This window comes from Salvelinus alpinus, chromosome 6, assembly GCF_045679555.1.
Source record: "Salvelinus alpinus chromosome 6, SLU_Salpinus.1, whole genome shotgun sequence".
Classification (NCBI taxonomy): domain Eukaryota; kingdom Metazoa; phylum Chordata; class Actinopteri; order Salmoniformes; family Salmonidae; genus Salvelinus; species Salvelinus alpinus.
This window is the reverse complement of record NC_092091.1, coordinates 18,438,695-18,452,753: the sequence shown is the minus strand read 5'-3', so window position 1 is coordinate 18,452,753 and position 14,059 is coordinate 18,438,695. Positions and strand designations below refer to the sequence as shown.

The 14,059-nt window shown below is 40.2% G+C and overlaps 1 pseudogene; it reads left to right on the top strand.

Moving 5' to 3' along the window:
* Positions 1-2,889: 2,889 nt before the first annotated feature.
* LOC139578279 (gastrula zinc finger protein XlCGF57.1-like) lies at positions 2,890-13,289 on the top strand (annotated as a pseudogene).
* The last annotated feature ends 770 nt before the right edge of the window (positions 13,290-14,059 follow it).

The following is a 14,059-nucleotide window of genomic DNA, read 5'->3' as shown; positions in this document are numbered from 1 at the left end:
CAGCTGCTCACTCTCTCTGTATCTGAAGTGGTCCCCCTGAGCAGCAGCACTGGGAGCAGAGTCCCAGGCTGGGGCAGGACGACCCAGAGGCCACACAGATTAAAGAGGAACAGGAAGAACTCAAATCATATCAATTGTTATTGGTCACATACACGTGTTTAGCATATGTTATTGTGGGTGTAGCAAAATGCTTGTGTTTCTATCTCCGACAGTGCAGTAAATATCTAACAAGTAATATCTAACAATTTCACAACATATACCCAATACATACAAATCTAAGTAAAGGAATTTAATTAAAAATATATTAATATATGGACGAGCAATGTCAGAGCGGCATAGACTAAGATACAGTAGAATAGTATAGAATACAGTATATACATATGAGATGAGTAATGCAAGATATGTAAACATTATTAAAGTGACTAGTGTTCCATTTATTAAAGTGGCCAGTGATTTCAAGTCTATGTATATAGGCAGCAGCCTCTAATGTGCTAGTGATGGCTATTTTACAGTCTCTTTTTCAGTCTCTCAGCTTTGATGCACCTGTACTGACCTTGCCTTCTGGATGATAGCGGGGTGAACAGGCAGTAGCTCGGGTGGTTGTTGTCCTTGATGATCTTTTTGACCTTCCTGTGACATCGGGTGCTGTAGGTGACCTGGACATCGGGTGCCCCCGGTGATGCGTTGGGCAGATCGCACCACCCTCTGGAGAGCCCTGCGGTTGCGGGCGGTGCAGTTGCCGTACCAGGCGGTGATACAGCCCGACAGGATGCTCTCAATTGTGCATTTGTAAAGGTTTGTGAGGGTTTTAGGTGCAACGCCCAATTTCTTCAGCCTCCTGAGGTTGAGGAGGCACTGTTGCACCTTCCCCACACTGTCTGTGTGGGTGGACCATTTCAGTTTGTAAGTGATGTATACGCAGAGGAACTTGAAGGTTTCCACCTTCTCTCTTCTGCAGTCCAGTCGATGTAGATAGGGGGTGCTCACTCTGCTGTTTCCTGAAGTCCACAATCATCTCCTTTGTTTTGTTGATGTTGAGGGAGAGGTTATTTTCCTGGCACCACACTCCCAGAGCCCTCACCTCCTCCCTGTAGGCTGTCTTGTCATTGTTGGTAATCAAGCCTACTACTGTTGTGTCTACTGTTGTGACTCAGGACCAGACAGGAGGAAGAGCAGTTTAAAAGGGATTGAGATTGATACTAAAGACTCTATTTTGAATCTGGTCTTTTTGGTCTGAAATTCTCCATGTTATACAGGACATCACAGGTATTACTATTTAACCAGACTCATGTGATCTCCTTCTAGGTATTGTTCCTGTGAATCCAATCCTTTCCGCTTAAATTGATAGATTATCTTTTAACAGCAGCAAGGAAATGTGTAACAAAATGCTGGAAAAATGAACATGCACCCTCAAAAGATATGTGGTGAGGACTATGTGGGAAACTTGCTGACATGGAGAGAATTACATCAATCTTGCAACATAGACAGCATAGGTATGAAGGTGTCTGGTCGGAGTTCCTGAGATATTGTACTGGTCTTATTCTGTCATTTCTTTTTTGTTGTTTGTTTCTGTGGCTTTATCCAAATTGTATTCTTATTCAGATTCTTGAAATATTTGCTCTATACAGCCAAAATGTACCCTTAACATGTGAATGTAGTTTTGCTCCTTTGTAAAGACAGAAAATATATGTTGTGTATGTATGGTATATGTTCTTTATGTGCGCTTGAATAAAACTGTATAAAAATATATATATTTAAAATACTACATTTTGACTTCTGCTTGTGTGAAAAGTGACTGATGAGACTCTACCCAGTACTACAACTGAACAGATCACAACAGAACCTGATGGAGAGGACTATAGGGAATCAGAACCAACCAGTGTCTCTCAACCCCTCTGTACAGTCAATCCAGTCTGTTCTGCAGCTCAAAGTGGTATGGTTTAAAGCCAGTAAAATCAAAGAGAAAAGAGATGGTAAAAGGACAAAGGTCACATATCAATGTTAAGGGTAAGTAATCACTAACTTTCACCTGTGAGAGGAGATGCACCTCAGGACACAACTCTTGGGTGAATAAGATATCACTGACTGTATTACTGCTTGAACATAAGATCTCCACATCACTGTCTAACAGAGAGCAGTCAGTGGATTTCTGAGCAACAGTAGTCCCTGCTCATTAGTTATAGGTTATATTATAGTTATATTAGTTATGACGCAACAGACATTTTAACCTATGTCCTCTATCTGTACATAAAACATGTTTTTTGTTTTGAGAGTCAAATTTCTCAATATGTTGAAATCTGCTACTTTATATATCTTGATGTTGTTAAAGTAGTGTTCACAATGTTGGTTACTTTGTGCTTAGGTGCCCTCTGGTGTCCACAGGAGTTGAGAGAATCCTAAACACATTGTATTTGTCATATTTTCTAAGGGTTAGGTTTAAAATAAAATGGTCAGAGAAATTGTAAAAATTGGAGGGGTTTATGACTTTGTGGTGTGGAAGCTAGTGATGACCTTTTGTCGCAGATGCCGCACGTGATTAAAACAGAACAGCTAGATGGCTAATCAACGTGCATTATTTAAAAATGCCTAAAATAGAGTTGAGGAGTTCTCAGCAAAAGATTAACAGCTGCTGCTGATGAGATATTTGGGGTCGTTGAAAAAACGGTAGCAGAGTATCAGGAGGAAGTTGTCCGTCTACAGAGGCTGCTCGACATTGTTCTTCAACCTGAGATAAACCTACACAGAGCATGTTTCTTACTCGTTAATATAACTTAACCAATCTTCCTTTTATAGGACAGAGAAATGCCATGTTGCACTCCAGTCCAGCAGGTGGCTATAGCGCAACATGTAATAACTTGAACGTGCACTAACAGTGGAGTTTTTTTTTAAAGTAGAGCCCGGATTCTGTTGATGACGCACGGACAGGGATAACAACTAAAATAAAAACACAGCTAGCTAATCAACTTGAATTATCAAAGAATGTCTCAAATACAGTTGTTGAGGGTTTTTCTGAACGATAGATTAACAGCTGCTGCTGAGGAGATATTTGGGGTCGTTGAAAAAACGGTAGCAGAGTATCAGGAGGAAGTTGTCCGTCTACAGAGGCTGCTCGACATTGTTCTTCAACCTGAGATAAACCTACATAGAGCAGGTAGGCTAACTCGGGGGTTCCCAAAACTTTTTTTGCGCCGGGGACCCCTTTTGTTGTAGAAAATTCATCAGGCACATCCTCGAATATCAGAACACAACTCCTACTTCCGAGTGCGATGAAAATAGCATAAAAGTAGCAGTTTAACTGAGTCGTTCCATGTTGTTTGAACAAGCCACGACGATCTCTGATCGTTCTGAAGTCGTTTATGTAGTTAGAAACAGATAAAATTAACATTCATACAACAATATTTTGTTTACATTTTATTTGATCTCAGAAATTAAGCTAATGGATTGCACCCAAATTGGCCATTTTCCTTTATACAGGATTGATATAATATCCATTAAACAGGGTTTGGGAGTAGTGAACTACACTGAACAAAAATATAAACAACGTGAGCTGAAAAAAAAGATTCCAGAAATGTTCCATTCTCGCAAATTTTGTGCATACATTTGTTTACATCCCTGTTTGTGAGCATTTCTCCTTTGCCAAGATAATCCATCCAACTGACAGGTGTGGCATATCAAGAAGCTGATTAAACAGCATGATCAATACACAGGTGCACCTTGTGTGGGGCACAATAAAAAGCCACTCTAAAATGTGCAGTTTTGTCACACAACACTACACATTTTTGAGGGAGTGCGCAATTGGCATGATGACGGCAGGAATGTCCACCGGAGCTGTTTACAGAAAATGTAATGTTAATTTCTCTACCATAATCCGCCTCCAACGTTGTTTTTGAGAATTTGGCAGTACGTCCAATCGGCCTCACAACCGCAGACCACATGTAAGGCGTCGTGTAGGCGAGCTGTTTGCTGGCATCAACGTTGTGAACAGAGTGCCCCGTGGTGGTGGAGTTATGGTGTGGGCAGGCATAAGCTACGAACAACAAACAATTGCATTTTATCGATGGCAATTTGAATGCAAAGAGATACTGTGACGAGATCCTGAGGCCCATTGTCGTGCCATTCATCCACCTCCATCACCTCATGTTTCAGCATGATAATGCACAGCCCCATGTCGCAAGGATCTGTACACAACTCCTGAAAGCTGAAAATGTCCCAGTTGTTCCATGGCCTGCATACTCACCAGACATGTTACCCGTTGAGCATGTTTGGAATGCTCTGGATCGACGTGTACGACAGCGTGTTCCAGTTCCCACCAAAATCCAGAAACTTCGCACAGCCATTGAAGAGGAATGAGACAACATTCCACAGGCCACAATCAACAGCCTGATCAACTACATGTGAAGGAGATGTGTCACGCTGCATGAGGCAAATGGTGGTCACATCAGATACTGACTGGTTTTCTGATCCACGCCCCTACCTTTTTTTTTAAGGTATCTGTGACCAACATATGCATATTTGTGTTCCCAGTCATGTGAAGAAATCCATAGATTAGAGCCTAATGAATTTATTTAAATGGACTTATTTCCTTATATGAACTGTAACTCAGTAAAGTCTTTGAAATTGCTGCATGTTTTGTTTTATATTTTGGTTCAGTATAGAAGGACTGAGAAGCTCAGTTCTGGTGACTATTTAAAAGGACGTTCTACTCCAAAATGAATGGGGGAAAAATGATGCTAACACCATCTAAAATATAATTTCCACCTCCAGAAATGAGCCCAATAAGATATTGGTAAAAAATGATGTATTATTTTAACCTGTTGGACCATGCGTATAGCCTATGCATGGTCCATATTATCAGGTATGCTATTAGCTAGCTTTCGAAAACTATGCAGTTTTCAGCGACTGACTCATGCAAACTACCACCCGACATATTTTAACATTTAAAACATGTCAATAATCATTGCTTGCAATACTGCTTTTGAAACAAATGGCCTTTATCTTTAATCAGCGAAAAATATTCTTAATTTTTATTTATTTTTTTAGCACAGATACATAGAGCTATGTGTGCTTCGATCTGATGAAGCTACACTTCCGCTACATTACCCAAGTTACACTAACACACAGAAAGAAAAGGTCCTTATGCTTCCAAAACAGTACCGCAAGCAACAGGTGTTAATGTTCAGATTGGGCATCAGGGCTATTTAAAAAAAACTCCCCCGTACAGAAGTCACCGTCGCCCAATGACTCTTATGTGTAATGTAATGGAACTGAGAGTCATGATCAAGGGCTAGCTATAAGCATCATCACCTGTAGCCCAACTGATGCAGAATATTGGCTATCAATAAATAGGCAATCCCATGTTTCAGCCTATCGCCATTTACCCTATTGCCTTCAAACTCAACTCTGGACCTCGAAGCCAGTTCCACTGCGTTTTTTCATTGTTCCCCTCTAAATCAGGGATTGATTTAGACCTGGGACACCAGGTGGGTGCAGTTAATTATCAGGTAGAAGAGAGAACCAGCAGGCTCCGGACCTCATAGGGAAAGAGTTGAATAACCCTGCATTATTGGTCTAATCATTAGCCAGATCCCAAATGGGATATTTTAACTGACTATTTAGCAAAAAACATGTGTAACGGATGTGAAATGGCTATCTAGTTAGCGGTGGTGCATGCTAATAGCCTTTCAATCGGTGACGTCACTTGCTCTGAGACCTTGAAGTAGTGGTTCCCCTTGCTCTGCAAGGGCCGCGGCCTTTGTGGAGCGATGGGTAACGATGCTTCGTGGGTGACTTGTTGATGTGTGCAGAGGGTCCCTGGTTCGCGCCCGGGTCGGGGCGAGGGGACGGACGTAAAGTTAAACTGTTACATTGATGCTGTTGACCCGGATAACTGGTTTCTGCGGAAAAGGAGGAGGTCGAAAGGGGGGTGAATGTAACCGATGTGAAATGGCTAGCTAGTTAGCGGTGGTGCGCGCTAATAGCCTTTCAAACGGTGACGTCACTCGCTTTGAGACCTTGAAGTAGTGGTTCCCCTTGCTCTGCAAGGGCCGCGGCCTTTGTGGAGCGATGGGTAATGATGCTTCGTGGGTGTTAGTTGTTGATGTGTGCAGAGGGTCCCTGGTTCGCGCCCGGGTCGGGGCGAGGGGACGGACTAAAGTAAAACTGTTACACATGCATAAACAGTGAATGGGGCGGCAGGTAGCCTATAGGTTAGAACGTTGGGCCAGTAACCGAAAGGTTGCTGGATCGAATCCCCGAGCTGACAAGGTAGAAATCTATCATTCTGCCCCTAAGCAAGGCAGTTAACCCACTGTTTCCCGGGCACCGAAGACATGGATGTCGATTTAAGGCAGCCCCCCACAACTCTCTGATTCAGAGGGAAGACACATTTCAGTTGAATACACAACTGACTAGGTCCCCTTTCCCCGGAGTATAATAAGGCCTGTTAGGGTAACTTGGGTTAAACCGCCACCCAGGGTAACTTTACTTATCACAGAAACAGTCCCCTCCCCCCCCCAACACTTCCCTGGTTGCCACTACTCTTGCTCAACTAAAAATGTAATGTCTCATCACAATTTAAGTCACTCACAAAACACTATTTTGAGGTAGGGTGGTGTTTTACCCCAAGTTACCCGTGTTACATTCAGCGCCACTCTCCCATTTGCACTCACAGGGAATTGCTGAGCAGTAACTTGCTTAACCATGCTGCTGCTAAAACCTCTGGGTTTAAAATGGTGCAGTTCGCACATATTTAGCAGTTGAAAAATAAATAAAGTAGCAATGGAAAGCTGGGATCCCCCTACGATTGCAAGAATTGTTGCGCATTGTTTGCTTGTCAGAACCATGTTTCCCTCCCTATTCCACTTGTAACTTGAGTGCACCTTGAGAGCAACATTTCTCTCGCATAGAACAACAACAAGCCGACTAGTTAAAAACAAACTATTCTGCTATATGGGGTTGTCTGATGTTTCTAGTCATTAGTTATTAAAAAGTAAACATGGACTGTTCTAGCATCTTCAAAGTGCATCTCGGCAGAATTTTTTTTTTTTCATGTTTCCGTAGTTTTGGGACTGTGGCAACAATGATTTTGCCGTGGCGCAGCGTCACGGCTAGATGACTGCAGCAAAAAAACTGCTGTTAACATTTGACCCCAAATTGATCTCTTCTTGCAGTCTATGACATTTCAGATTTACATATGATAATGTTTTACAAAGTAGTTTGGATGTACTTTAAGTAACTTTAGTAAACTATATTTTTCTTAAGGGTAGCTTTAGTGCTGCTTAACTTCTTCCAGTGTGAAGTATTTGGTAGCTTGGTAAACTATCTTTTCAGAGTAGCTTCCCCAACACTGTCAATAAATATAGTACGCAACATCTGATTTGGACCATAATTCTTCCCAGGGTTAATTAATAAAATGGTCAAAAGCCACCCATGATCCCCCACACCAATCCCACTCCAACCACCAGTACAAAGTATCACTTCTCTATGTTTGACAAGTAGTGAATCTGATTTATATTTTCTTCCCCAGTTCAGAGAAAATAGCCATTGACGTTGCTTCCCGTATTTACAATAAATTGTGAAAGTACCAGGTTTTGCCTCCTAGATGCCGCTGTTTTTACTATTGCCACACTATTTTATGAATGTTGTTGGTCTCTTGTGTTTATTACATTTATCATAACATTTGCTTTGCAACATTGAATAGAAAACCAGTAGCTTTTGCTCATGATGAAAATAACTTATGGTCATCCTCACAACAAGCCAAACCTGTCCTTCATGAAAGTAATTCAGTTTGTCCTTCTCTAGGCCAGGGTTTCCCAAACTGAGCACTACACAGCCGTCAAAGGCAAAATACAAAATGTGCACCTAGGTGGGGCCCCAGGACTGAGTTTGGGAAACCCATCTCTAGACAACCTAATGCTTAAACCAAACTATCCTTGAATACTGCAACAAATGGCAGCTCCCGGAGGAAGAAACCATTCTGTAAGCCGCAGCTCCATAATACTTGTGAGACATAGAACTGACACTGTATACTAGTTGTTTGGGTGGGACTGGCGTGGGGTGTGAGGGATCCATGGGTGGCTTTTGATCATTTTATTGGATTCCTCATGTCTTACTCATTGTTAGATGGAAATATATTTATTGAAGATTAAATCAACACTATAAATTAAAAGGGCCAATTAGATCAAATTATACTTCAAAATAATGTTTCAGGAATGCAAATATCTGTTTCAGTAACACTTTATTTGGATAGTCCATCTGTAGTTGAAATGTTACTGATGGACTATCCAACTGTCTATTAACCTTAACTTTAACCCTTAACCTAAACCTTATTCTAATCCTAACTGTTTAGGATTACAGTTTTTTTTAAATATTTGACTAGTACAAGTTAATTATTGCAGGCGTACCAGACAAGAGGTAGGTCTACATGTCATTGAGTTTTCTGTTTTATCCTTTCTCCTTTCCTCCAGACCTCCAGCAGCGTACTCTCTCTGTCTCTGTCTCTGAAGAGGAGGTTCCCCCTGAGCAGCAGCAGTGTGAGCAGGAGTGGAGCCCCAGTGTAGGACAGGAGGACCCAGAGCCCATACAGATTAAAGAGGAACAGGAGGAACTCAGGACCAGTCAGGAGGAACAGCCGCTTAAAGGGCTTGAGGCAGAGACCATAGAGTTCATATTCAATCCTGTCTGTGTGAAAAGTGACTGTGATGATGACCCAACTCAGCCCTCACATCTCTATCAAGCCCAAAAGGAAGGCAACGGAGAGAGAGACACTCTACCTAGTACTAAAACTGAAAAGATCAAAACAGAACCTGATGGAGACATCTATGTAGAATCAGAACCAACCAGTGTCTCTCAGCCTTTCTCTGCTGTAAATCCAGACTGTTCGTCAGCTCAGAGTGAAAACAGTCAAAGTGTCAGTGGTATGGAGACTGGAGGACCTCAATCAGGTTTTAAGTCAGTCAAATCAAAGAGAACAAAGATGATAAAAGGACAAAGCTCCTGTGTCAAGAAATCTACACAGTTGACCCTCCTGAAATCACCCAGTCAAAGTCATGATACTCCCTGTTGTTGTAAGGTGTGTGACAAGTCTTTTCATCACATGGGTTCATTACTTAAACACGTGAAAACTCATAGAAAGGATAAAGAAGGTATTTGTGGTGTGTGTGGAAAATGTATGGAGTTCACAGAAAGTATGAAAGATCACCTCCAAACCCACATTGCAGCTAGATTTTGTTGTGATGTTTGTAGTAAATGGTTCAGCACAAACAGTAAGCTGACAGTGCACATGAGGAGCCACACAGGGGAGAAACCTTTTTCCTGCCCTGTTTGTGGTACATGCTTCATGCAGAATGGAGGTCTGAAAATACACATGAGAATCCACACAGGGGAAAAGCCATATCGTTGTTATTGTTGTGGACAAGGATTCAGCACTGGCAGTGCTATGAAAAGGCACATTAGGATTCACACAGGGGAGAAGCCATTTTGCTGCCCTGATTGTGGCAAATCATTCACTCGTAAGGGACATCTAAAAATACACATGATGACCCACACAGGGGAGAAACCACATAGCTGTCCTGATTGTGGCAAAGGGTTCAGCATTGCCAGTAATCTGTCAGTGCACATGAGGAGGATTCACACAGGAGAGAAAAGTCAAAGGATTCAGCACTGGCACCAATCTGAAAGTGCACATGAGGAATCACAGGGGAGAGACCATACTGATGTCCCTATAGTAGAAGATTAATTTTCCAATCGGGTACATTGAAAAGCAATAGGCACCATCTATGGCCACCAGACTATATCCAGCTGATCTGTCATTAAACCATCAATATGCATTAAAATCACCCGCACAGCTGATCTCAATCGCAACCATCGTTGGCCACCGATTTACCGCTCCTTAACGCAGATGTCAGCTTATCTTTTAGTCCTGATTGCAACCAACATTTTTCAAGGTGATTTTGCCCAATGGCGGGTATTATCATCGTAACAATATAGTCAATTTAAAATTGCAGGATTAAGGGACATTTATCTATTTGACAATATTTCCGTACAACTGATTTCCTCGTTTACCAAGGCAAATCTACAATGCAATGTAGCTTACCCTACACATTTTATGAATTGAAAAATCATGATGTAGGAGTATTTATTTGTTTCCAATTGATGTAATCAATTAATGGTTTTACTTGTCTTAATAGAATATGACTATTTCTGACTAGGCGGGGGAAATATATATTCCTTAAAGGGGACATTTTTTACAACCAAAACCCTATTTTTGGTGTAAATAGCATGTTATAGAAATTATTGCAACCAATAGAATGTTATGTACAGTACCAGTCAAAAGTTTGGACACAGCTACTCATTCAAGGGTTTTTCTTTATTTTTACTTTTTTCCACATTGTAGAATAATATTGAAGACATCAAAACTATGAAATAACACATATACAATCATGTAGTTACCAATAAAGTGTTTAACAAATCAAAATATATTTTAGATTCTTCAAAGTAGCCACCCTTTGCGTTGATGACAGCTTTGCATACTCTTTGCATTCTCTCAACCAACTTCATGAGGAATTATTTTCCAACAGTCTGGAAGGCGTTCCCACATGCTGGCTGCTTTTCCTTCGCTCTGCGGTCCAACTCATCCCAAACCATCTCAAGTTGATGTTGAGATGTGTCTGTTACTTGAACGTGAAGCATTTATTTGGGCTGCCATTTCTGAGGCTGGTAACTCTAACTGATTTTCTGCACTCTGGGTCTTCCTTTCCTGTGGCAGTCCTCATGAGAGCCAGTTTCATCATAGTGCTTCATGGTTTTTGCGATTGCACTTGAAGAACCTTTCAAAGTTCTTGACATTTTCCGGATTGACTGACCTTCATGACTAAAATTAATGATAGACTGTCGTTTCTCGTTGCTTATTTGAGCTGTTCTTGCCATAATATGGACTTGGTCTTTTACCAAATAGGGCTTTCTTCTGTATACCCCCCTACCTTGTCACAACACAATTGATTGGCTCAACTGTTTCCACAAATTAACTTTTAACAAGGCACACCTGTTAATTGAAATGCATTCCAGGTGACTACCTCATGACGCTGGTTTAGGGAATGGCAAGAGTGTGCAAAGCTGTCATCAAGGCAAAGAGTGGCTACTTTGAAGAATCTCAAATATAAAATATTTTGATTGTTTAACACTTTTTTTTGGTTACTACATGATTCCATGTGTGTTATTTCATAGGCTTGATGTCTTCACTGTTATTCTACAATGTAGAAAATAGTACAAATTAACAAAAACCCTGGAATGAGCAGGTGTGTCCAAACTTTTGACTGGTACTGTATATGGGGGATACAACCATCCCAGTACTGCAGATTCTGCTGCGAAGAAACAGAATCATTTGATCACTTGTTTTGGTACTGCACATATGTATATAGCTTGTTTTTGGTCGCAGGTTCAGGAATGGCTGAAGAATTGCAAGTTAACCGCAAAAACCACTGCTGGTTGACTTGAAAAGCCATAGTCAATTGATCAATAATATAGTAGTACTTTTAGTAAAAATATTAATCTTTAATATACAATCTGTAGAAACTATGAGAATAGAAAGGTACGGAACTTTTGTGAAACCTTACAGCACAGTTGAAAAATATGGCAATTAGAAATTAGAACTGGATGGTTTTCAGAGATTGATAGGAGGGGTTGAGGGTAACTGAAGGGTGGGGCTAAAAACAAACAAAAAAAGATAACTAATGTAAAATATACTGTGTCATAAAATGTATATAGTATGTATAAGCTGTAAGTAGAAGTATTGTAGTCAATTATTTTACTCCAATTAGGGGAGGGGTGGTAGGATTAGGGTAAAATAATAAAGGCAACAAAAAATATATATATAAATATATATAGGGGATTGGAAATGATGCAGACAATTACATTGATAGAATCCACAATCTATCTGCAATATTAAAGCTGATCTACCCACAAAAAAATGACAGATTTAATCAACAAATACAATAGTTCGTTTAAAATAGGTTACGGGTACAAGACTGTACACATGTCTGTTGGCAAAATCACTACATATCCCATCGAGCCAAGCAGGGAGAGGCCGCCCGTTGTCACCTTTCCAAGACCACTCAGAAATTTCAAAGTAACCCTACGCTAATGACGCAGGTGGATCTCCAAACTGAACTTGTATCCGTGGTGTCGTTCTTTCATGATTATATAACTAGCAAAGGAGTTTTAAAGTTGAGGGTAAAATATTTTTGTAGTTTTGCAATGAGGACATAAACGAGCATTGTTCAGCTAGTTTAGCCGGGTAAAACAAGCTCGGGACAGGATCTAGCTAATTCAGGAGACCGATTGAAGTTTGTATGCTCTATCAGGAGCTGGCTGTGGAAAGTTTGATTAAACAATTCAGAGACTGAAATGAATACGCCAGATTACAAATATTTAAGGAGAGCGAATCGATATACAATCCTGAAATCAGCTGTAGTTGTCAATAGTATAACAACGCTTAAAACTATGTTTGAGTGAATCCAGAAATGAATGATGGAATCTTCCGGACAAGGTACATGATGACCTCACCACGCTATTAAGACACTTTATGTTGGTGTTTCCTTTATTTTGGCTGTTACCTGTATGTCCTCCCTTTTGTACATAAAAATTGTTTTATTTGTCGATGTCTTGTCAATATGTTTTCCACATTACATATGTTTTGATGTTGCTAAAGGGAAATTACATGGTAACGGAATAATGCTGAGACACTTTTAAAATGTATACCAAACAAAAACCATTGATTTCAAAGTTTAACAAACCATTTTCTATGCACAATGACTATTTTTAACAATTTCCACAAAGTTTTACAAAAACACATTTACAGGAAGAACTGTGCCGGTACAAAGTTTGATAACAATTAAACTGAGGGAGATTTTACCTTAATGTGTTACCAAACTTTGCACAGTTTTTACAGTAAATTATATATTTGAAATGTTCAAATTAGTCATTGTGCATAGTTGTACGGTTTGTTAAAATGTTTAATCAATGTCTCTTGTTTGGCATACATTTTAAAGTGGAAATCATTCTCAGCATAAAATATTAGTTACTCTGCTTATGTTTCCACAGGATCTGAACAATTCCTATCGTGTTTGTTGTTACCTCTGAGCTTGATGCCAATATCCACTCTGAGGAAAAATCTATTTTTTATCTATCAAGTGTTCCCATTCATATAAATGAACCTTCTGAAACATATGTTTCATCTAGGAATGTATATATTTAATCTGCCTTTGTATAACAGAATAAATGTTGATAACGCATGTTTATTGTGAGGTGTCTTTACCTGCACATTTATTTTTCCTCTGGGTTCATTGCACTTATTTCAGAATATTTAGGCAAGTTAGCTGGCTAACTCATTGATTCTGCTTTGTAGTATACCCCTCAGGCCGACTGTCCGAGTCCGACAGTAAACGAACTTAATAATGAATTACACATGTCTAACACCTACAAATTCAGAGAGAGAGAGAGAGAGATTCTACAGCAGCAAAGTGCAGTGATAAAATGGGAAAAGTTATACTGTCACAAAATATGGAGAAATAAGTGTTCAGTACGACAGTAATCAAACATTTTACATTACGTTTGTACATTTTAGTCATTTAGTCGACACTCTTATCTAGAGCTATCAGCAAAGTCAGTGCTTGTAGGAAAAGACAAGTGCAAAGGGGTGGGGGAACTGAGAAGTCTTATTTAAGAAGAGGTAGGGTTTCAGATGTTTTCAGAAGATGGGCCATGGTCAGCGGGTCGGACACCAGGAGCTCTGCACAGGAATATGCGCAAATAGCTTATTGCACAAAGAAGAAAGGAATAATATAAATACAAAGAATGTGTTTTCATTAAAGGACTCACCCTGAAAGTAGTCTATGGAGCAGGAGAAACTGTAATCACTTATTCAGTTTTCTTTAAACAGCCATTGAACTACAGCTAACTTTAGCCACCGCTAGCTAAAAATCTATGGAAGAGATGGGGCCATGTGAGCATGTTGTTTTTTTAAATGTCCAAATCACCTTTAAGTAACATGCTCACATGCCCC